Here is a 21,198-nt window from a genome sequence, read left to right on the forward strand (position 1 = left end):
TGAAATGGAAAAGTGATGTTGAAAGACTGTTCTCAACTAATTCATAAATAAATGTGTCCTTCTTGAAGAAAAACTCTTGGGATTTGATTTGGCATTAAAAATACAGGTGATCTTAAGGCCTTGGAGGAGGGAAATATTATTTAGCTAAGTTTCTTTTGGTGGGGGGGGGAATGCATTTGGAAACCAATATCATTAGAAAAAGTGTTTGAAAGTTTTACAGAGTAAGCTTCGAACCTGAGATAACTGAACTTGAGAAAACTTACAGAAGCGATGTATATATACTTTGTCCCAGGTCATAGTGAAAACTTTGACCTGTTCTCAGAAATAGGCTAGTAGCCATTGAAGCTCTTGTAAGAGAGGAATCACATATTCCTGGTCAATAATCTGGCTGCAGATTCCTGTAGCAGCTAAACTTTCTAAGCACTTTTCGAAAGCAGCCTCATACGGAGTGTGCTACAGAAGTCCAAGTGTGATGTAACTGTCACTTGTGCCTTGTGGTCAGCTCTCCCAAGTACAGTTTTATATGTTCTCAGGATCCTATAAAGCTGGATAGCAGGATGTGTTCTACAAAAAATGTATAACCTTATTCCAGTTTTAATGCATTTGGGTTCTTTATGGTGAGCATAGACTGGCCATTGTGTGAAACTTGAAGCAGAGCTGAATGCTCTGAATGGAACATAATGGGCTTCAAAAGGGAGCTGAAGCTTTCATGAAGGGACAGAAGCTCCCCTTTGCTATGTAATACCAGATAGCCTATAAGATTTGAATACATGATTATGTCTGAAGCTAAATCAGAGTGAGGGTGATTCTTTCTGCCCTCACTCTCATGTCTTTTGGGTAAAAATAAAAGAGTGGTATTCAGCCAGAAAGAATATGGTGGTGACCTGTTCAGAATATAAGGTCCACCACAGAGAAGCATTTTAGGTTGTTGCAAATGCTAGTTCTGTATTTAAATTTTTTACCTGTTTTTTATTGTCAGTTTCTATTAAGATACAAAATTTTGTTGCACACCACCCTGGAATCCAAAAAAGATTGGAGGCTGTTGTTAAATGCCAGATCTGCCTAGAATTAAACATGTGTCATTCACAATCAGCACTAAGGGATTTGGGGGCAAGAGCGTGGTGCAGTACTTAGAATAGGGATGTTGTTAGTATACCATATCCACCAGGCTGCACTACAGTCTTCCTAAATGAGCAGGTGAGGGTAGTCTAGGTTGTGGTGCTAGATAACTTCTTCACAGTGGTGTTGGTGGACTTCAGTACCCATTCTGGGACTACATCAAAAAGGCTGGCTTGGGACTTCATGATCCCCATGGGTCTGTCTTAGTTTATCGATCCAACAGATCAATAAGCTTGATCTGGTCTTTGCCTTAGTTTGGATTGGTAATACTCTCCACTGTGAGTCTGTTGTCATGAGTGGGTCAACAACAACAAATATTCATTACGGTTGTAGACCAGCATAAGAAGGGAGGGGCAGGGGCAGAGGAAGGGGCGGTGGGGGCAGGTCACCCTGGGTGTCACCACTGAGGGGGTGACAAAATGCCGGGCGGGACTCGCCACGGGCCCTGGGAGTGATGTGGTGGCTTGAGCACCCGCAGGCTACGTGCTGCCCCAAACTGTCCACCCACTGTCTCCCAATCAGCTGTAGGACAGCTGAGTGGGAAGAGACAGGCAGACTCCTCAGAGGCCCCATGGAGCGTCCTGCCCTGGCTCACCCCCCCCCATGGGCAGCTGGCTCCGCCCCTGGGCACAGGGCACACACCCCACCCCAGGCGCCCAATCCACTTGTTCTGCCGCTGGGGAGGGCTCCAATAATTTAAAATCGAAAAACTTTTTTTAAAAAACTGAAAGGACTTAAAACAAAAAGTATATATAAAAGTCTATAAGAATCCAAAAGAAGCTAAGAGAGTCTAAAAGAAGGGTTAAGAACATTAGACAAGAGTGAAAAAGTGTAAAGGATTAGCATATATAAGACTATAGCTATCACTCTACAGAGCGCTCTAATACGAGTGCTTATTATATTTAGTTTGTGAATCGTTTCCTGCTGAGGTTTGGGCTGAATATGGTACTCCACTCGGCAGCAGTGGAGGATCCATGTAGATGGTCCACCCAAGACTGGCGCTCCTGTCAAGGCTTTCATCACACTGTGGAATTGTGAGGTGCATAGAGTCATTGATATGATCACTCCTGAGTGCCCTCGCCACTGCTGTGGAAGACATAGCTCACCTTGGTACTCTGGTGACCTGTATGTTTTCAAATGGGGCCAATGGCATACCTGCTAGAGCACAGGTAGTGTAAATCGTGGTACTGAACATGATCCAATGCAGGTGAGGGTGCATTACTTTGCCTACAACTTGTCAGTGACGGTGGTGAAGAAAAATGGCTTTTCAACCACTCTTGTGTCTGCAAATAGCCATCTGACAGAGCACTGTCTGTTCTATCACTGGATCAGTTTCAATTATTGCAGCCTGAGGTTGTGGACAAGCTGCTATGAGAAGTGTGTCTAACTACCTGCCTCTTTGGCCCTTGCCCATCTTGGTTACTTAGAGTTAGCTGGTGGGTATTGACTGGGTGATGAGGTGGAGACATCACCCCTTTTTATTATTATTGCTAAGTAATTTATTAATTGCCTTTTAAACTGCCATCTCTAGATGATTTACACATATGATAGTTAAAAACAGTTAAAAACCCAAAAAACATTTTAAACAAGACTAAAATCCTAATAAGTGGACACTCGTTGTAGAGACACATTTATCCAGCTGGGAAAGTCTGCAGAAACAAAAATGTCTTTTATCGCTTCTGGAAATTGCAGATAGTGGGCGCCTGTTGTATTTCAACAGGAATGCTGTTCCACAGAATAGTGGCAGCCACACTAAAAGCTCTGTTCTGAGGGACTGCAGAGTGGGCTTCTGAGATCTTTGGGAACTGAGGCGATCTGCTGGTTCTATAAGAAATAAGGCGGTCTCTCAAGTAACCTGATCATGAGATGTGTAGGGCCTAACTGAACTTGTCCTTGTAGCAAACTGGCAGCCAGTGCAAATCACAAACAATGTGTTATATGCTGACAGTAGTTTGATTATCAGGGACCATGCAGGCCCTGGATTGGTCAGCCTTAATGTTGATGGGAACTGGAGTCCAACAACATCTGGGTGGCCACAGTTTTGCCACCCTGCTTTAGACAGAGGGCTGTCCCCTGTAAAATTGGGTACACAGCTACCCTATTTTGCTTCCTTCGAATTTAACTTTGTATGTCAATTTTAAATGTACTGTAACTAGTATTCGGATGAAAACTCCAACAATGAATACAGCCATATCCTGAATAAAAATACTCAGAAGAATTGTTTAGGAACACTATTCCTCTGTTGCATAATGCCTATTGTTAAAATAAATCTTCATATTCTTCTATTTCACACACACAATTTAATTTACTGTATATGTCATTTCCTGAAAGAAATATACGAGAATGCGCTCTCTCTCTCTCTATAACATATTATATATATATATATATATATATATATATATATATATATGCGCATATATATATATATATACACATAAATATATGCATATATATATATATATATGTATATATATGTTTATATATGTGTGTATATATATACATATACGCATACACACACACCAAAAAAAAACATTATAAATTGCATTTATACATTTATTCATAAAATATTTTCTATTGCATTCAAAAGCTGTGTTTTCCCCATCCATGTCTTAAGAATTTAGCAGTTCACTTACTATTATCAGGTTTAAGTTGCATTAATTTTGTTGAAATCAGTAGAGCTAATTGGATTTATGTGGCTGCATGTAAACATGCCCGAACACACACCTAGGTATATCAATTTAACTACATTGTAGCATGGGCCTCAGGCTGTTTGTTTTGTCTGGCCAATTTTAGTCATTTATATTTTTAGAGTGAGTCCAATATCCAGTTGTTCCTCTAGTTAGGAACTTAATTCATTCTAAGGTCTGTTCTGAAACTGTTCTTAACTAGAGGCATGCTTTCGCTAAAGGGGCACACGATTTGCGTTCTCATCCTTGGGCAAAGTTGTCAACTCGAGGTAACTCTTCCAGGTTAGTGGAGTTTGTAACCTGAAGCGTTTGTAACCTGAGGCATTTGTAACTCGAGGTACCACTGTATACATGAAACCACTCGGAGGGAATCAAGCATTCCAACTCTGTTATTTGGGGTGGGGTGGGGGATTAAACTACAGGTTGTGTGCCTTCACCATTTGTTTTTATTTACATCCCAAAGAAGCTGCTAATTTCCTTTTGTGTTTTCATTTGGTGGGGGAAAATGGTGCATTGTAATAAATTTATCGTGTGGAATTTAAGATAGAATCATAGAAGAGTTGGGTGGGCCACAGGGGTTATCTAGTCTACCCTCTGCAATGCAGTGATCTTTACCCAGCATGGGGCTCAAACCCATGACCCTGAGATTAAGAGTCTCATGCTCTACATGCAGAACATGCAGGTTTTGGGATGCCACATGTTGCCACTGTGGGAAGACTGGGCACGTTGGTCGAGTCTGCTGCTCCAAGACCTCTGGAGCACAACCTAAGCAAGATGTCCACGAGATCTACATAGAGGAGGAGTTACAGCCCACCTCTCCAGCCAGGGTACTTCAACTTCCATCCCCGGGGTCCAATAAGCTTAGGGTACAACTCAAGATAGAGGGAACCCCATGCACTATGGAGTTGCATACCGGCTCATCCTACTCCATAATATCTGCTAAGACTCTGAAAGAGCTTTGCCCTAATGGCGGCCCTCCTCTCCGCTGGGCCCCCATAGTGCTGCGGGACGTCCAGAGAAAAAGAATCCAGCTAAAGGGGATGGGCACCTTCAAGGTCCAGTTTAAAAAGTACACCAAGAATTTGAACCTCATCATAACTGAAGGCCCATTCACTAGCCTTCTAGGCCTAGTACGGTTCGGGCCGTTAGGCTTAGGCATTTCAGGGCTTAATCAGATTTCCCCAGGAGCAGATTTTGAATCAATCTGCCAGGAGTTTCCATCAGTCTTGGGCCTGTACAACGGACCCCCGATTTCTCTATGGGTTAACCCCATGGTACAACCCATTCGGGTCAAGACCTGTAGAGTTCCGTTTGCACTTAAACCCAAGATTGATGAGGAGCTTGATCGCTTAGTCGCCCAAAGGGTCTTAGAGCCGGTAGCTTTGGAACCTGGGAAACCCCAATCGTCACACCGGTTAAGCCGGACAGCTCAGTCTGTATCTGTGGCGATTACAAATGCACCCTGAACCGGGCCTTACAGGACCACACGTACCTGGTTCCAGTGGTGAGCCACATGTTAGCAACCCTGGCTGGAGCCAAGATCTTCGGGAAGCTGGATTTAGCATAAGCTTATCAGCAGCTAACCATTGACGAGGCCACCGCAGACGCCCAGACAATCGTGACTCATAGGGGTGCTTTGATGGAAACGCCTACAGTTTGGAATTAGCGTGGCCCCAGGGTTATTTCAGAGCCTAATGGACCATCTCCTTAAAGGCATCCTTGGAGTCACGCCGTTTTTCGATGATGTGCTGATCGCCGCATCGTCAAGAGAGGACTTTGCCACCAGACTATGTATAGTGCTCCAACACTTCCAGATGGCAGGACTTAAGGTAAAACAGAAAAAGTGCCTGTTGGGAGTGAGCAGTGTGGATTTCTTGGGGTTCCGGGATGACGCGGACAGCCTCCATTCAGCAGAGGACAAAGTGCATGCCATTTGCGATGCCCCAGACCCAAAGAGCAAGGCAGAGTTACAAGTCTTCTTGGGACTTCTTAATTTTTACTACCTGTTCCTGCCGCACAAGGCAGCCGTAGCTGAGCCTTTGCACAGGCTCCTGGACAAAAAAGCACTGTGGGTCTGGGGCCCTCGACAGGCCAAGGCATTCCGAGGGGTCAGAGACTTGCTTGTGTCCAACTCAGTGTTGGTACACTTCGATGAAAAGCTCCCAGGGGTGCTGGCTTGCAACACTTCCCTTTATGGAGTGGGCACAATACTGGGCCACCAGCTTCCAGACAGGAGGGAAGTCCCAGTCAAAAAGTTTCATGACTTCCTTTATGGTTGGCCTTTCACTTTCGTTACCGACCACAAGCCACTCCTGGGACTCTTTGCACAAGACCGCCAGACACCCCAGATGGTTTCGCCATGAGTATTGCGCTGGTCCATTTTCCTGGCCGGTTACCAATACTCTCTACAACACTGACCCGGGAAAGCCATGGGTCACGCAGATGCACTCAGCCGCTTGCTGTTGTCAGAGAGTGGCCCTGACCATCCTCCTTCCTACCAGATCCTGCGGCTGGAAGACTTACCGGACCAGCCCTTGCATGTGAAGGACATTGCCGCCACAACCGCAAAGGATAGGCTGTTGTCCCGTGTCTCAGACTGGGAAGCCGGGTCCAGAATTTTCATGCTGCACAGCCCGCAAAGACGAGCTGTCTACTCCCCGAGGGTGCATGTTATGCGGTAGCCGTGTCATAATCCCCCCCCCCGTTAAGGATAAAAGTCTTAGAAGGGCTGCACACGTGTCTCACCCAGGGATCGTCCGGATGAAGGCATTGGCCCATAGCTATGTGTGGTGGTCAGTCATAGATGTGGAGATAGAGGGCTGGGTGAAACGTTGTGAGCCCTGCCAGGTCTCCCGGATGGATCCACCCAAGGCACCAGTACAGTCCTGGGAGTCCACACAGTCCCCATGGTCCCGGGTGCATGTGGATTTCGCGGGGCCTTCTCAGGGCCAACACTTCCTAATAGTGGTCGATTCTGATTCCAAGTGGCTCGAAGTGGTGCCGACCTCAACCGTGTCTGCTAGAGTGACTATAAACGCACTCAGGAAGCTATTTGCGACACACGGCTTGCCAGACACACTGGTGAGTGATAATGGGACCTCTTTTACTTTGGTGGAATTCAAAGAATTTGTAACCAAGAATGGAATCCACCACATTCGTTCTGCTCCTTTTCACCTGGCCACTAACGGCCAAGCTGAACGCATGGTCCATACTACCAAAGATGCGCTTAGGCGCATAGTGCATGGAGACTGGACTCTCCAGTTAGCGGAGTTCTTATTGGCCTAACACATCACCCCAAGCACAGTGACTGGCCAGGGTCCGGCGGAGTTGCTTATGGGGAGGAGGCTCACTACCCTCCTTGATCGAATGCACCCCGACTGGGCTCTTGAGCAACAGCCATCCACTGTGGTACGGGGGGCTCCAAGGGGGTTCTCCTCTGTTTATGTCCGAAACTATGGGCCTGGACAGGGTTGGGTCCCTGGTATCATTGCCTGCTGTACAGGTCCGGTTTACTACGAGGTAGGGTTGGAGGGGGGACTGGTTTGGAAGAGACACCTCGACCAGATCAGAGCCAGGGCACCTCTGAACACAGAGGACAGAGAAATGGGTACTTTGGGAGATTCTGTGCCCAGGCCAGGGTGGGAACCAGATGGGTTGCTGGTGACTGAGTTACCCCAGCAGTGCAACTTCAGGCCAGAATCCTCAGTGGCTCCATCGCCAGTGACCCCTTCAGAGCTGGCCTCGCTGACTGCCCCACTCAGACCACAGGGACCGGAGGAACCTCCTGGGTCACCCACTCGGGCACAGGAACCGCAACGGTCCCAGTGGGAGCAGAAAAGGCCAACACACCTTGATGACTATGTTTGTTCCTTTTGTTAGGAAGTTGGGGGGAGGAGTGTTATGTATTGGGTTTAACACATTTTATGCAACAAGGCACGTTCTAACCAATCGTATAAGCGTTGGTAGACTAACGTTCTAATGGCAAGTAAGTGCATGCACTTTCAACTGTCAACGGTCAGTTCATGCTCTGGTTCATTATTGTGTTGTCCAGTCACTGCCTTGGGCTTCTGACTTTTTCCAAACATTTAACAACTTCATAAGCAAGAAATCGTACAAAACAAAGTGACACTAATAAAGAAAACTTCCAGGGTGGCAACAGAAAGCAAACTAAAAATGCTTTTGCAGTTCATCAAAACTATCCATCAATATCAAGTTATAGGAAAACTGGTGCTATTAACAGTAATCCTTCTAGTTGGTTAATTGGTTCAGCAACTTCCATGCACATGATGTGTGATGGTAATTCCCCCCCCCCAAAGAGTTAATGATAACTAATCACAGGCAGCTACAGGAGAGCTATGAGATTCAGGTGAGGGTCAGATGCCTTGTCAATCCCAGCAGGTATATAAGAGGACGACCCGGCCTGGCCGGGTTGTCATTATCAACACATACAAGCAGAAAAGTTGTTTTCATTCTGTTATGTATGTTGGCTGTTTGCAGTATGGTAACGCTGCAGAGAGCTTGCTGGGGAGACCATGCATTAAAAAGTAAAGGACTCAAAAATAACTTAAGCAAGGTTTTAATAAGAAAAACAAAAACTCCTTTTACTCTAAATACATTAACAACCAAACCAGACCCAACCACCAACCCATCCCCCAGGGTAATGGGAGAGCTAGGTGCTGCTCCTTATATACTACACCCAAATGCTGACACACCTTAATCAAATACAACTCAGCAGCACCTGCTATGCTTCACAGCTGTAAAGCTGGGTCTCGTTATCTTACTCTGGCCCTTGCTCTGGCCCCTTAAAGACATACACATTGGGTGGAACAATGATGAACCTTTACATTTAAAGAAACCATTCAACAATGTATTGGGTTTAACACATTTTATGTTACAAGGCGCGTTCTAAGAAGCCTGCACCAAAAAAATCACGCACCCACTGTTACACTGTTGGTTACAAAGCACGGATCCACATGGATTCTCAGGATTTTTGCACTGGGCTACCCCAAACTCACCGTCAAATCACATGTCTGTGGCCACAGCATGAACCATAAAAATCATACATCCACTGTTTCGTTCAATATATATATTTTTTTCTTGTTTTCTTCCTCTAAAAACTAGGTGCTTCTTATGGTCAGGTGCATCTTATGGAGTGAAAAATATGGTAACTATGTGGAAAGTGATTTCATAGGGCAAGCCAGTCATGTAAAGCAGTTTGCAACATGGTTAGATTTAAGGTGGCCATTATGCCTCTGTTTTCCTCCGTCTCCTGTGTGCCCCTGTGGCCCCTAAACACATTGTTTCCCCGCCCCTCCAGAGCAGATTGTAGGGGCATGGTGAGAGGAGAAAAGAAAATGTCTGACACACAACAACTTAGCTGAATGCTGCCCATAATGTTTTTTTATTACATTCATTGCCTCACTCCCAAGTAGTCAAATTTTGATTTCAAAAAGCAGATTATTTATTTGAAGGATTTTTACCCCGCTCTTCAGTCAAAAAAGGTCTCCCAGGTTGACTCTAAAAGATCAGTTAAACAATTTGTTCAAATTAGGACATGAAACAGCCAAATTGTGGTATTTTGCAGATTTGGCTGCAACTCAGTTTATACCCAAATTATTTTCTCCTCCTCTGACCCTGAGCTGCCCCTCATTTGTGGCAGTTAATGGATTGGTGCCTCCCTCTTTCACAATATTCACCACCAAATAGTTCAATCACATGAAAAAACTGCACCACACAAGTGTCTGCCTGTTTGAACTACTTCATTAAAATGGCTTGGCTTGGGGGTCCCAGTCCCTAGTAAAGTGGCCGCCTCTAGTCTACCGCTGTATGAAAGAGTTGGGAAAATAAAATTTATCTCTAATCCTGAAATGCTGATATTGGTAACCAGAATTCATTTTAAGGATTTTCTACCAAGATAAAAATATTTTAGAAAATACTCAACTGTGAGTACATAATTTGCAAAACTTGAATGTGGAAGAAACTAAAACTCTCAGGAAACAGCAGCTTGAACTAGAAGTGACAGATGCATTTTCACCCTCTTAAAAGTATTACTATATATTTCAGATTATTTCAGTTTCCAGAGGGAGAGATTCTGATTTTGACAAAACAAGGGATGATTCGTGCCATTATATGTAGATTCTGCAGGCATTGAAGCTGATCTTCACTGTTGGTTGAGTTTATTTAAAGAGCTTTTCTAGTCACCTTTGATCCTTAGTGATTTCTCCAGATGCACAGAAGTGAACAATGTAAAAATCTTGCTGCTTCAGCAGAACAAAATCCAGCTGGCAGGGAAGTGAATCTGCAAGTCATTGGTTACAGCTGTGTTTCGATTTATGTGATGGTTGAAAAAATAAATTACCAGATTAAATGGCTAAAAGAAGACTCTTTGTTTAGCCCTTGTGTAGGGAATGAAAGTGTTTATAGTGCTGTTTTATACACAGCCGTTGCAAAGTAAGCTGGACAAATAGGCTTATTCAAAACTTCCCTAAAATGTTGTACATTCAGTTTTATTTCTTCACAAGAAACTGCATGCTTTAGAATACTGTTGTCAGCCTGCAAATGTTTAAAAGGTCTTCTGCCTTTGAGAGTGTCAGCAGACTTTCTGTCTTTTTGGACTTTGTAGTTTATCAGTGGGAGACCATTTCTGCCAATTTAACTCTTAAGTGTGCCAAATGCATCTTTGACATACCTAGAGTTATAGGCAGAAGCTATGTCAAACTGATACCCTTCTAATGGCTTTATGTTCAAGATTTGTGTTCCATTTGTTCTTTTTTATATGCAAGTATTGTTGCAGCTGTAGACCTGATACATTCCAGTGTGTTCACTAATGTGCACCTTGTGCCAGGAATAATGTTGAGCGTCATGTTTTTTATATTACAAGTTAATGTGTGTCTACATGGCTATGTAAAGGCACCATCCCGAAAAAAAACCTACAATGGAAGGCTGAAGCCAGTGGCAACTTTATAGGGCGCGGCTTTGTAATTTGGCTATGAAATCTTGGCTCTGATTAACTTGGGGTCATCATGCCATTTACTGAATTAGAATCTCATCCATTATTATATATACAGTTATACTAACTGCTTATATTCTTTTGAAAACTAATTACCCAAGCAGCATATTGAGAAAGCAGTATACAGTGGTACTTCAGGTTACATAACGCTTCAGGTTACATACGCTTCAGGTTACAGACTCCGCTAACCCAGAAATAGTGCTTCAGGTTAAGAACTTTGCTTCAGGATAAGAACAGAAATCGTGCTCCGGCGGCGCAGCGGCAGCAGGAGGCCCCATTAGCTAAAGTGGTGCTTCAGGTTAAGAACAGTTTCAGGTTAAGAACGGACCTCCGGAACAAATTAAGTACTTAACCTGAGGTACCACTGTATTTACCCTCCTGGAACACCCTTCCTACCTCCAAAACAGTTACCTTTAAATGTGTACTGTCTCACAAATTAAAACATTTCATAATGCTATAAATATGCATTTAACTTAATTATGAGTGTGGAAAAAATGCACTGAAAAGGGTGTGCATAATTTGAAGCCTTGTAGTTCTTACTGCAACAGATGTGGAATACAGCAGATTTTGTTTCCTCTAATAATCTGTTTGGTGCTGTTTTATAACAATTATTACACGGAGACAATTAGTTTCATTTCACAGCAATAAAACTGTCAGTGGCTGGGGGTTGATTGGATTTACATTTTAACCAATAAGGCATATTTCAAAAATAAGTGCCCAAATAAATATTGAAAACAATGATTGTAATTGTATGTTGCAACTGTTATTCTATCGAACCTAATTACTTTTCAAAATACATTTTACACAGCTCTTTTCCAAAGGCTATCTTTTATCCTTCACTGACTCCTGCAAAATGCTGATGTTAAGGAGAGTTAAATACCAGCACAAGAGCTCTGTTCCAAGTCAAAAATGAAATCCAGCGTGCTGGCCAAGTTCCATTGTAAACCACCCTAAGAAAGACCAGAAAAGCGCTTACAATATTGTTAATGGAATATTTCCCCTTTTATTTTCCTCAGTAGCATTATTGCATTAAGAACCGTGTGACAGAAAACCATGGAGATGCAGAATAAATAACCATAATGTATCAAAAGCAGACAAAGGTGTGATTGATCTGTCTGGAATTGGCAGACTCTTTCGCTGTGTCAGGCTGTTTCTTTGATCAATGAAGGTATAGCCTCTGACCCTTAAAATCAATGGAATTGATTGAAAGGGAAAAGAGAGTAAACCATGAGAATGCAGGATGGGCTTTAACCTTCACTATGTAGAAAGGTTTGAAATATTAATTTTATGCATGTACTTAATACCTAAAACATTATGTATGATTGTTTAAAGCATTCCCTTGGTCTTAGTAAAGGAACTAGCCTTCTAACAAAGCCATAGATTGTGATTACAATCTTGAGTATTTCCGCCCTTACAGAGCATTGTTTGTAAAATATTTGTGCTTCTACCCTCACAAATAAGATGGCATTTTGCTGCTTTTGGAGACGGATAATGCAGATGTTTCTGAATACAGAAACACCATAATCACTCACCCTTCCTTTGTAAGCTTCTTGTGAGCATACCTGTCTTCACTGCAGCACCAGCAATATCAAATAGTCCCTATACAACCTCATGCTTTTGAATTTTGTAAGGAAGTGGAAACAAATAAGACATATACAAAGGTTAGAGAAACCTTTGTTCAAAACATGTAAAAGAAGGAACCATCTTTGCCTGACAACTTGCTGTACTACATTCTCAGAAAATACTGCAGCAGACATTTTTAGTATATGAAAGTTACGGCTGTTAAAGAGACAAAGGAATAATAAGGCATTTTATAAATATATTCTACTGCTGAAATTTATGCAATAGCATTATGATCAGCAATAATTCATTTCAAGTACAAAGAAAACACTGATGTTTTCCATCCTCATTAAACAATCAATTACTTTATTATTGATGTATCATGTTTCTGTATCATGCCATTTTTTCAGATGAGATTTAAAATAATCAAAGAAGAATATATATATATATATATATATATATATATATATATGCATTGAACAATGAAAAGAGAATACATAAAAACATTCAAAGCTAGCACACCATTTCACCTCAATAGAATGTTGTTTAACAAAAGCATTCAAGGTTGTCTTTTGGTTGGTTGGGAGATTAAGATTGTCACAAATAATGATGGATCCTTTAATTTGCATATGTTGGTATTAAACAAGAATTAACACAGTGATGTTTAAAGTAATTTAGACTACATTTATTTGAGCTGTGCTAATTGAAAGAAAACAAAAGGAAAAATGTAGTAAAACAGCTTCCTCTTGTGTGAAGAATTTTCTTCCACACATGTACAGAGTTGTTAGATCACTGATATACCTGTTTGAACAATTGTTTTCTGTTATGTTTCATCTCCACAATTTCATATGACTTGAGTGTGTTGTGTGCATGTTTAACCTGCAACGGTAAAGATAGAAAAATCAGAGAACACAAGAGAAGAATAGGAGTAGGACAAAAGTGTCAACATGGGCAAACTGAACAAATTTTTCCCCTCAGTCATTTCAAGCCATGATTCTTTCAAAGCATGTATTACCTTGTTCCGCAGAATAATGATGCATTTTAAGAACAGTTAGGCAACGAATTAGCATGCATACACAGTCAATGACTCACTCTAAATTATAAATCTCTATTTGATCCTCATAAAGGTAAGATAGACGTCTTTTTAAATTAATATTTATTTCTACATAGCTTCTTAAAAGCAAACTACAAAAGTAAAATACTATATGTACTCAGTGTCTCTTGCCATCAGTTTATTTGTACTGGCCCTGCATAATTTCTACTATGAAAGTCTTTCAAAGCATACATATTCTCAAAAGCCAAAGATCTCACATTTATAATTTCCTTTCTAAAGAAACCCCCAGTCTTCAGCTCCAAGATAATGCATTTTTCTCATGCTTTACTTTCTTTGCTATGGTATTTATTTCTTCAAAACCGGGAAAGAAAGAAAAAAGATAATTGCACATAACCTTCAAATTTAAAGCCTATCCCACCGTTTCATGTTTTCTGGCACCTGACAGCCTTCTATCTCGAGGTCTTTGTCACTCCTTCTTTCTAGACCCCCCATTTCAAAGAAGAGATGGAATATCACCTCTGTTTTGGTAGCTGCAGCAATGGCTGCTCTCATTTTGCCTCTTCATGTGGAAACTGTGTGTTTCTAGTCTGGCAGCCAGTGCTGTCCCCTTGTGGATGATGAGAACAATTTTGAAGCTTACATATGTCATGCTGTTCGACAAGCTGAATAGTATGCCTGTTAGGTTTTTCATCATCTTTATGAAATTCATACTCATCTCATTGAAATGCTATTTCCCCCCCACCCCTTAACCTCTAAAGGACAGGACCATATATTCATTCTCTGTCTCCTACCACTCTCAGTAGCAAGGATATGAAACTGAACTCATTTGCTAGTGGTCATATGCTAGCAGTCATGTTGTCAATCTAGACTAATTTGTAACTGTGAAACTGAATGTGCTACTTGGTAAATGAATATTTTCTAAACACACAGTTTTCTTATTACCTTACATGAACTCCACACACACACACACCCGGCATAGAATAATTACCACAGACATTTGCACTTATGTAATCCTATTTGCTGTCAATAGAGCAATAAAACTGTTTTCCAGCCGTGTTCCTAACCATGTTTATTTGTAAATAAGTACCATTGAAATCATGAATTTAATCCCAATAACTGTATAGGTTTGCAGTTTATTTCAGGCAGTATTGTCTGTATATAAGCCACAGTTCAAGAACACCATGTCTAAGAATATGTATGTATGTATGTATGTATGTATGTATGTATAGATACACACAGAGAGACAGAGAGAGAGAGTGTGTGTATCTTTAAATCCTATCACTTTGGTGCAATTTATTTCAGTTAGTCTGCAATCCTATCCATACTTTCCTGGGCCTTAGCCCTTCATGATATTAGCCACAATCAAGGGGAAGGTAAATTCATTGAAACCCAGTGAGACAACCATACAATGGAAGGCTTCCAGTGCTATTTTTCTATTCATTTCAGTGTCCACTGGCCACTGCTACCCCATTGGCCCAATGCTTAGACGTGAAAGGCCCAAATCCAGGCTTAGATATGGTCAGTCATGACTGACTATTGATTCCAGTGTGTCCACACTAAGCATGTCTTAGTCTGGAGCTAACCTATTGTCTTATATAGTCTGGATCCAACCCATTGTACCAGCATCCTAGTGCAGTTATGGTCTTAAAATCGGTTCCATTGCTTTGTGGATGTATAAGGGGAGTTTAATTAAGAGGCTTGTGAAGGATAAGACATAATGATGGAGGAAGTTGAGTTAATAGAAATAATTTGTTCAATGTACTGCATATAGACCACGATCCCATCTGAGATTCGTTTTCCTCACTAAGAATATGACAGCATTTATATAGCAAAGGTAGAAACGCATGCGAGGAATTTATTTTTATTTCTATCCAATAATAATACCCACAATTACTTCCCACAACATTAAATGTGATCATGAAATATGGCCATCATGTGCTGAATCTTCTGTAATATCTAAAGGTTCATCTTTCCCCCTAGGGGTTCATAACATAAAATATACTTGCCATGTATGTACAAAGGGAACTGTAGGGTTTATTTATTTATTTCCTTCTGAAAGGAATAGTCAGTGAAAAACAAACACTGCTGTTATTTACTAAAGTCTTTAAGCAGAGATGCTGTGACTTATGAACTGAACAGATCCCCAAATGGTCAATGGTTGGAAATATATTTTTCAACTAAGTTGCTCAGTCAAACATTCTTTGGTAGAACATGTGGATGTCCTTGTGTCAAAGTCCTGCACAAAGTGGATGAAAGTTGGAGGGAAATATTATTTTATACATGTTCAATGGAGAGCAGTGACTGGCTCCAGTCTAATTCTGCAAGTCCCTTCACATTTGTAATCTTCAAAGAAATTGCTGTTTAATGTTAGTAACATTCTTTGATCCACCCTGGCTTTTCCACAGGCATAATCACAGGCATATCTATATAAATGAAGAGACATATGGGAAAGAAGGTGTGTTAACTCAACATTACTAGTTCACCACACTTTCATGGCAACATTATTAACAAAACTTAAAAAAAAAAGCCTGCTTATGCTCCCCTTTATAAAGTAAGGTGACTGAGCACTTAGGGATGACCAAGGGTTAATTATTAGAAAACTGGAATCGGGAAAAACCTTAAACCTGGGTCTGTGACAGCTGTAATTGAGCTGATTGATTACGACATCTCGGCTATTGATTTAATCTAGTCTGCATTCCCCACTGGCTCTAAAGGTGCCCCAGATGAAGTCCTGAGCACTTGAACCTGGATATTCTCCCAATCACAGCCTGGGTATAAAATTACAAAATGTTTAGCCATTTTCTTCCTTGTTTGCTTCATGCTTTTTATTCAAGTGCTTCTAAATACTCTGTAGATGAATATTTTTAACCACTGATGAGTTCTTGTAGTTTGCAGGACACACCACTCACTTGTAAACATAATAACCTGCCGCGCCCCCCGACAGCAATACAGCAGTTTACTAGGGTAAAAAAAGGGGCAGACCAAATGCTGGAAGGAGCAACCAAAGAAGAAAGTAGTAATAAAAGTAAAATAAATAATAATAATGATGAATTCTAGCCAAAGTAGACCCACAAGCTCAATTTGATGCATATTACTCCAAGGAAGTCTCACTGTGTTCCGTGAGGTTTATTCCTACCAATGTGCCTAGGAATAAGCCCCACTGTCACATTAAGGCTTAATTCTGAGTAAACATCTATAGGTTTGCAATGGCCAATCTAATATATGCGCAGCTCTAGGAAGTCAGTATAGGTCGCAGACAGTTGATAGCAGTACATAGTCACACTGTAGCTGTTGTCGGTTTTTTAAAAATAAAAAAGTAAACCAGTTAATTGAATGCCACAATCCTGTCATTTTTATCAGTTTTCCAAATCTGATTTCAATCCTTCATTTGTTGGGCTATGTCTGGTGTGGCTTCATGCCTTGCAAATTTTTGTGGTCTTGCCTGCCTTTTTGTCTGTTGTTGTTGTTGTTTTACCCCACCCATCTGGCTGGGGTTTCCCAGCCACTCTGGGGAACTGCTTCTTAACTATCTTTCTTGGGGTGGGGGTTAAAAGTGTTGATGGTATTAATTGATGCACAATCTTCTTTAGGGGTCATATACTAACGCTTGCTTCTTTTCTCTGTTGTAGTTTTTCGTATTTTAATATGAATGTTGTGCAGATTGAGGCCCTTCATGCTGCCTGTCCACTTAGCTTGCCCAGTCCCTACTTTAGTTGGCACTGCATGCTGGGATCTGCCTCTTTGCTGAAAGCTGAGAGACTTTTCCCTCTTGGGGACAGAGTACTGTACTCTGTTTCTTACATGAATTCTGTACTTTAAATCATATTGACATAGTGTTCCTTTTTCACAGAACTAAGTGCACAACACATATTTAAAATTTACCAAGGGTTAAGACAGAGCAAGTCAAAGCACAATAAATAACTGCATTATGAAACTAGCATGGCACACATTTTCTGCATCTCAGCTAGTAAACCTTTTGCTGAGATTTACAGAATATCTGTGGTCAAATATCTCCATATGTATGTGGATAGATATACAATGATAAATAATGCTCGAATAAAAAAAGCCTGCACTGTTGTAGTGCTTTTGTGCAATACAGTATAGCTGTTATTCTTTTGTTCTCTTTCTCCCTCGCTCCCTCCCTCTCTCACACATACACACACAGCGACAGACACTCAGTCACTTTGTTTTTTGAAGTCTAGAACTGCCCCTTCCTATTACAGATTTTAAACCCAGAAGCTTTCTGCTTTATCATCATATTAGTGACTCGGAATCAGGCAGTAATTTGGAGGGGCGGGGGAATAAATCACCATTCCTATTAGGTGACAGCCTGACTCGTTTTTTCTATTTTTTTAATGCAGAGATTCTCATTAGGATGAAAATTATTAATTTTCATTAGTTTTGTTTAAAATGCCGCGATGAAACGTTGCAACCTTGTAGCTTGGGAGAGAGGTGATGTGCACACTGGAAGAATCGTTTCCACTCATGAATTCAGCACAGGGGAAAGGCGGCGGGTGGGGTGGGGGTGGGGGGAGAATGAAGGCGTAGAATAAATTCTAAGTCTGTTAAAGAATTGCTGGCATTATTTCTCCTTACATCACGTGTGTGTGTGAGAGCCGAGCTTGTCTGCTCTTCCTGAGGCAGAAGACCGAGGATGAACGTCTGTGCACAGTCTGTTTCCACAACTGCATTTGGAGATCTGTCTTATTGATTAGGGGGGAGAAAGGGGTGGGAATAGGACGGGGAGGGGAGGGGAGGACCGTCAGGCTCCTGGCTTATTGCAGCGCAAGACATTTTCTTCCGGAAAGATGTCAAACAACTGAGATACAGCTACAGAGGAAGTAGAAAGGTGGGAAAAATAAGAAGAGGGACCTGTTTAGAAGAAATGAAGGCATTTCTTATGAGTGTCCTGGGGCTGCTGCTGCTGCTGCTTTTTCCCCCTTCTCCTCCTTCCTTCCTTCCTCTTGCAACATCTGACCCGCAAGGCTGGAGTCACAGCGTCAGGCAAATGTTGCAGCCCAGCAGGTCTGGCAGAGGGCGGATGCTGGAGAGAGAGTTAATGTAAATGACGAGTGCAGGGGAAAATCCAGCCGCTGCCACCCCCTCCACATGCAGCCGCTCTGAGTCAGCATCCGACGTTTCGCCTTGCCTTTGTGTGCGCGCGTGTGTGTGCGTGTTTTGTCTGTGCAGCTGCGTGTGCATGTCTGTCTGAGTGTATGTAAGTGAGCATGTCCGTCTGAGTGTGTGTGTGCGCGCGCGCCCGCGCCCGCGCGCGCATATTCATGGGAGGTAAAACCCAGTCAGTCAGTGAGAAGCAAAGGTACGTTGGAGAGCAGCTGAAATCTGACTGATTTCCATCTACTGAGCATCAGATGTATTCCCTAAGGAGGATGGGTCTATGTGATGGGGGGGGGCGGTGTAATTATGTTAATGTCATATTTACAGAGGGGCTAGATTTTTCTTCCTAATTTCTTGGTTTGGAAGCTATGGTCAAAAATTGCTTTGGAAAATCATCTTACAGTTCTAACAAAAAGCATGATAATTAATTTTTCCCCCAAATGTCTAAAAATTACGGGGCTTCTGGTGATTTGTTTAACTCTTTCGTGCCTGAGGCATAACAGTTCGAAGTCTACTGCAGAGCAAATGACAAAGAAAGGGTTTGATTGTGACATGATATTCTTTCCTCGATCAAAATATTTAAAGTACTCCAACATGTACTGAATCTAGAAGTGACATTCCGTTAAATGGGGTGAGGGGCAAGGGATAATGAAACTACCTAGGAAGGAGGGGGTGTCAATTAATAAATATTTTCTTCCAGTTATTTTTGTGTGTGTAGTTTATCAGCTTGTTCTGCAACTTGAGATACTAATTATTTTGATTACTGTTGTTTTCTCTCTCCACTTTCTTTTTCCCTTTAAAGCTGAGCTGCATCATGAAGAAAGACAGGAATGAGTTATATACACCAGTCTCTGCCTCAGTGGCCAGGATCTTTATGGCTGCTGATTCTTTGGCTCTGGGTTCATCTGCCGAACATCATGGATCTGTTCCTAAAAGTAGACATTTTCTTTTCCATTCTACAATTGAGACTCAGATGCCGAAGGAGAGAGAGTGAATCTTTTCCGCATTGTTGTTGTGCCATTAAAAGTCTTGGACTTTAAAAGCAAAAAGTGATTGGGGAAAATACCTTCTTTCCCGCCTGCTAACTGTATGAAGAATATTTTTTGAAAGTTCAAACGTGGTTCAACCGACTCGGGACCAAGAATGACAAGTTAGCTCAAAGTCATTGTGTTCTGCAGTTTAGGATGTGGAAAGTAAATCTGCATTCAAAAGTCAGGTGCTTTTTCATATTAGTAGAGAGATACATATTCAATAAAAGAAAGAAGGGGGGAAACATAAGTGATACCCAAAGGGCATTCTTGGTCTAAAATGGCTTTAAGGTGCAGAATGTTTTAGGGCCCACTGTAAATATGGTAGTGAAGATATAATGCTGAACTGTTTAATCTTTGTCTAAGCCACTGGAAAAAATAGGAGAGTGTTTAAAAGTCTGTTTGAAACAGATGTAACCTGCTTTTAGCTTCCTGTTCTTACTTCTTTTGCATGCACAACTTTGATAGCCTTTATAAATGGGAGGGTTTATTAAATAAATAAATAAATCTCAATAACATCTTGCTCATGCAACTGAAGGTCTGCTTTGTCAGTGTTAGTGTTGCCTCTTTTTGTTATATCTTCCGCACTTGCTGAAAGAGATACTTTCTAAAACAACAACAAAGCCCAATCTGATTAATTGAAGAAGAATTCGACTGGATCTTATCGGACTTTTCCTAGTCCCTGAGACCCTAACTTGTGAGGTTTTTTAGTAACAATCACAAGTCAGGCTCTTGGGACCTAGGCGGAGGGGAACCAGCAACTTTGGACTTTAATGATTAACTTTCCACGATATTAGCAGCATAAAAAGAGATATTTGTTGATGGGGGAGGTATGTGATGTTTTGGCCCACAGAGAAATGCATTGTGCAGAATAGAGATGGCAACGTGCTGTGTTACAGGTTCATATATTCAAACAGCTGTACTGTACTCTTTAATGTTTTGAATTAATGTTGGGCCTTCATTCAAGTGCTGGAGAATAAAGCATCCCTGTGATTAGATAATGAAACTATGCTTGACTCGTTTGCCATTTCCACACTGAGGCCTAGCAAACCAGTATCTTCCCCCTCCCACCTATAAAGTTTTGATGCAAGTGTATAGATAGGTGTTTGCTTGTCCTGTCATTTTGTTCCAATGTTTTAAATGCTCTCATCTCTGTTTCTTTAATTCTAACCAGCATCACAGCATTCTATAGCACTTCCATAGTTTTACTATAACATAAAGCTAATATCAAATGTATTGTTTTCCCTTGTGATTATTTAACTCAAAATTAGTTAACACAATTTTGTTCTGCAAAGACATAGATGCTTTACAAGTTGTTAGCATAGCACTGAAAAGAGCTAAAATATACTGGGATTGATTTCTTCACATACAGCTTTCATTTCCATATAGTCCTTGAGGCTTTTTCAATTTCCTGTATTATCTTTCCCATCCTCTACTGTGAAAAATTCAAACTTTGCAGTCTGAAACAAAGGCATTGCACATCACAAGCATTCAAACAATTCCCCATTTTGGATTATATTCCAGCTACAGCTGATTTCCCACCCCCCTGCTCCCAGTGTGTGGGAGGAACTGTTGTACTGTCAGCATCAACACTGTTATTACAATACATTGTTCTTATACTGC

General features: G+C 41.5%; 2 long non-coding RNA genes across 5 annotated transcripts in view; one reads left to right on the top strand and one right to left on the bottom strand.

Moving 5' to 3' along the window:
• Positions 1-20,811, top strand: part of LOC128412928 (uncharacterized) — a 230,748-nt gene extending 209,937 nt beyond the window's left edge. For all 4 annotated transcript variants that reach the window (XR_008330194.1, XR_008330193.1, XR_008330196.1 and 1 more), the window contains one exon: positions 19,350-20,811. This is a non-coding gene — a long non-coding RNA (uncharacterized LOC128412928). The remainder of the gene's footprint in view (positions 1-19,349) is intronic.
• Positions 13,039-14,226, bottom strand: LOC128412929 (uncharacterized). The gene is made up of 2 exons (XR_008330197.1): positions 13,824-14,226; positions 13,039-13,254 (listed from the first exon to the last, which is right to left on the bottom strand). It is a non-coding gene; the product is annotated as an uncharacterized LOC128412929 (long non-coding RNA).
• Positions 20,812-21,198: the final 387 nt, after the last annotated feature.

The sequence above is a fragment of the Podarcis raffonei genome, chromosome 4, assembly GCF_027172205.1.
Source record: "Podarcis raffonei isolate rPodRaf1 chromosome 4, rPodRaf1.pri, whole genome shotgun sequence".
Classification (NCBI taxonomy): domain Eukaryota; kingdom Metazoa; phylum Chordata; class Lepidosauria; order Squamata; family Lacertidae; genus Podarcis; species Podarcis raffonei.